Source organism: Amia ocellicauda, chromosome 6 (genome assembly GCF_036373705.1).
Source record: "Amia ocellicauda isolate fAmiCal2 chromosome 6, fAmiCal2.hap1, whole genome shotgun sequence".
NCBI classification, from domain to species: Eukaryota; Metazoa; Chordata; class Actinopteri; order Amiiformes; family Amiidae; genus Amia; species Amia ocellicauda.
In genome coordinates, this window is record NC_089855.1 from 41,122,561 (window position 1) to 41,126,898 (window position 4,338).

The following is a 4,338-nucleotide window of genomic DNA, read 5'->3' on the forward strand; positions in this document are numbered from 1 at the left end:
GGGCAGGAGATGTGTAGTCTTGCCGCCCAATTCTATAGGGAGCTGTACTCCGCAGAGCCGGGCAGCCTGGAGCAGCAGCAGCACTTTCTGCAGGGTCTGCCTATGGTCCCACAGGATGGGGTCAAGGGGCTGGAGGCCCCACTAACCCTTGCAGAGCTGACCTGCGCAATGCAAGAGCTCAATAAGGGCTGGGCACCGGGACTGCATGGGCTCACTGCGGAGTTTTTCTCCGAGTTTTGGGCTGAGCTGGGCCCGGACCTGCTCTCAGTGCTGCAGGAGGGCCTGTGAGCTGGGCTGCTGCCCATTAGCTGTCGTAGAGCTATTCTGACCCTGCTGCCCAAGAAGGGGAATCTGTCCTCCATATGGAACTTGAGGGCAGTGGCGCTGCTGTGTCAGGACTATAAGATCCTGTCTAAGGCTCTGGCTAAGCGGCTCAGAGACATCATGCCGAGAGCTGAGAGCAGTTGGTGTCGGCCCGCGGTTCGTAGAATTTATTCAGGTGCTGTACTGTCGTGTGTTTAGTGTGCTGAAGATCAATGGTGGCCTGTCCATCTCTTGTCACCCAGAGCAGGCGGTCAGGGTGTCGGTCTATGCTGCTGAGACACACAGTCTGGCCAGCGAGACGTCCAGGTCATTGTGGGAGTGTCTGGACTAGTTCAGCAGGACCACCTCAGCCAGGGTCAACTGGGGCAAGAGCAGCGCTCATCTGGTTGGGGTGTTGGAGGTTTCTGCCCACCCTGCCCTCTCTGCGGGGCTGCAGTGGTCTCACTCAGGACCTCGGGTGCTGGGTGTGACTTTGGGGGAGACGCAGGAGAACTGGGCTGGCCTGCTGGAGAGGGTACAGGGCCGGTTGAGGGCATGGTGCTGGCTGCTGCCCCAGCTCTCCTTTAGGGGGAGAGCAATTGTTATTAATATCTTGGTGGCCTCCATGCTCTGTCACACTTATGCCTGTCTGGACCCCCCACCGGCCCTGGTGTCCCAGATACAGACCCTGCTCCTGGATTTCTTCTGGGACAGGCTGCACTGGGTGCGCAAAACAGTGCTGTCCTGCCGCTCCAGGAGGGGGGACAGGGGTTGGTAGATCTGTTAAGCAGGCTGAGTGCCTTTCGGCTGCAGGCAGCTCAGAGGCTCCTGTACCCTCAAGATCCCCAGTGTCTCCCGCCCTGGACACTTGTTATGACAGACACATGTTTTTACTTAAGACACCTCCCCATATACTTCCTTTCCTGCCAGTTTTTTATCATACTGTTTTCGAGGTTTGGCAGCGCTTCTCCCTTGGTAGGGAACTGGGGGGCAGCAGTCTGTATTGGCTGTTAGAGGAGCCACGGCTGTGGAACCCCGGTTTTAGCTGTCCACTCCTGCTCTCCAGCAGCCTCAGGTCAGTCCTGCTTAAGGTCGACGTGATCCGGCTGAGGGATTTGTTGGATTTTAAAAGGGGACAGTGGGTTGGTGCCGACAGCCTGGCTGCCAGGCTGGGTATGCGGTCATTGAGAGTCGTAACCAGATTTCTCTGGGCAGTACAGAACGCCCTTCCCATAGGCGCTGTGGAGCGGCTTTTCCAGGCTCTCACGCAGCACTGCTGGCCCAAGGACCCTGACACCGTCTTTCCCCTTGTTTGTCTGTGTCTCTCAGTCCCCCCTAGCTCATCAGGCCGCCTTCTGTCGCCTCACAGTCTGTGTAGTGTGTCTGTCTCCACAGCTCAGCGTCAGGAGCTCTATCAGCTCAGTGTGAGGGAGCTGCACCATCAGCAGCTTCAGCCCCTCCCTGACACCCCCTGGAGGGAGCACCTGGCTCTGGGGGAAGATGCCTGCCCGGCCTGGAGGAGCCTGTACAAGCCCCCGCTTCTGCATGGCTTCTGCATGGCGTCATCGCAACAAACACTTTTGCACATACAGTGGACCCCAGAGTGAGTGACTCCTGCCCCCACTGCGGGGAGAGAGAGACACTTTTTCACTGTTTCTGCCACTGCCCTAGATTACAGCTGCTGTTCACTACACTGGAGAGCCTGTTCAAGCAGCTGGGCCTCCTTTTCTCACGCACTGTGTTTATTTTGGGAGTCCTGTACAAGCAGCGCCACAGACATGTTTGTCAGTTAGCAAACTTTCTAGTGGGGCAGGCTAAGCTGGCTAATCCTGAGCAGTAGGAGAAGTCAGACTGAGCGCGGCAGCAAAAGTGTGCACTCTCCCTCTTCAGGTCTCTCGTAAGCTCCAGAGTGCGACTGGATTACAATTTCTACAGCCTGACGGGAGACCTGGACGCTTTTCTGCAGATGTGGGGGGTCGGGGCGGCCATCTGTGCCATTCACTTTGGACATTTTAACCAACTGGTTTAATTCATTTGAATCTTTTATTGGTAGCACGTGTGTAGTGGTTTTTAGAATAGGCTGTGTCTTTATGTCAGGAGTTTTTTTCATGTCTTTTATGTGTTTCTAGTTTGTTTTTAATGTTTTATTAGTTTTTCTTTTGTAAAATAAAGGTGTTAAAAATAAAAAAATCTCTCTCTCTCTCTCTCACACACACACACACACAAACACACACTCTATCTCTCTCTCTCACACACACAGACACACATAGACAAAGCCAGCAAGACACACAGAGCCAGCCAGCTCAGCGATGACATCACAAACCTCTCTCTGAGCTGACTGCTATGATATCACAGAGCACGTGCATTCCGTTGCTTGCCATCTGTCAACCACTCAGTCACTGCCAGCCAGACTGCCTGGCTGGCTGGATGGGGGTGCTCTTTGCTGCTGCTACGTACCTTAGCAAGCTTATTTGCTTGACCGGCCATGCCCACATGCCCACCTATGCACGATCTACTGTTCACCTGGATCACAGCTCCGCCCCAACAAGGCAGAGCCTCCCAAGAATGGTACAAACTCATCCACGTTCCCCTCCATGGAAAGCTTTAGCAAAAGGCAAAAGCATTATAAGTAATGAAGAGGAACCCGAGTCCAAGACGCTTCCGACCAGCCATAAATATTTGTGTGTATTAAAGATCACATTTTATTACATATTGTTTTTCTGTACTGTATTACATCTTATAGTGATTTATAATTATATTGTTAATTTTCCATATATATGTATGCATGTATGTATGTATGTTTGCATGTCTAATTGCTTTGAAAATACAAATGCGCTGAATTGAGAGAGAGAGAGAGAGAGAGAGAGAGAGAGAGAGAGAGAGAGAGAGAGAGACGTGCTAGGGCTCATCTGTAATATAAACTAGGGAACATTCGTCACATGCTTAAGGAACATTCATAACATACAGGGAACATTTATAAATCGAATTAGGGAACATTTGTGACATACTAAAAGGACATACTGGTAAGTTGTTGGGCACATTTGAAACAACAAAAATGGCATTTCGTTATTTATTAGGGACATTTATACCAGTCTGTGCAAATATCTATGCATATTCCAATGTTTGCTGCAGGACTTACAAATTGAGTGAGGGGGTCAATATGTTTGATTCAGAACTAACCACTGCTTCCTCAATTTTGTTTTAAACATAATTTAAAAGAAAAGTGGGCAATACATTGGTCTGGAAAAAAGGAGCAGTGGTCCCTAAGACAATTCTTTTAGTTTTTTGACACACTTCCTAAAACCCAATTTCTGTAAAATATGTTATCAACTTGCATTAATATATCATCCAAACTACAATCATACTAATCATGAAAATGTTCATATTATTATATTCTAAGGGTTCGAGTCTATTGTGTATTGTATTTATTATCAGGCCCTTCTCTTATGTTTTACAGTTGTTATTATTATTCCGTACAATACAGGGATTAAATTAAGTATTTTAACCACAACGTATTGGCTAAAGTTATGATGCCTTCTTCAGTGTTCATATGCATACAGTTTCTGAGGTCTGGACCACTCCACAGTAGTCCCTGCAAAATTCGTGCTGAAGTGATCTGGATCACCACGCAATGGCCCAAGGACCACTGCAAACTTGGATTTCAATGTATTTGTGTTATCCATGTTGCAATAGCACCTACCATGTTCCTTTGTGGTTAGCTGGTTAATTCTGATCTGGGAAAACCACAATCCTGCAGGTTTAATAAGTCTCTCTACACATCAGTCCCTGAGTACCTTCAACCATTGGTAATTTTGACCAATTAAGCACAAGAACTGAGTCAATTAAGTTGTCAAGGACTACCCAGTAAAGACGTGAACTCACGACTAGGTCACACTGTGAGCTCTCCAGAGCAGACATTACACTGAGCTCAGTGTGAGCTCACTTAGCGCTTTTCCACCGACATGGTGCCGGTGCTGGAGCCAGAGCCGCTGCTCGGCCTGGGATCCAGCTGATCTTTTTGTGAACCGGCCCGCT

At 49.2% G+C, this 4,338-nt stretch overlaps 1 non-coding gene across 1 annotated transcript; it reads right to left on the bottom strand.

The window, feature by feature from the left end:
- Window positions 1-2,840: 2,840 nt before the first annotated feature.
- LOC136751925 (U5 spliceosomal RNA) lies at window positions 2,841-2,955 on the bottom strand. Its single transcript, XR_010817112.1, has one exon. It is a non-coding gene; the product is annotated as a U5 spliceosomal RNA (small nuclear RNA).
- Window positions 2,956-4,338: the final 1,383 nt, after the last annotated feature.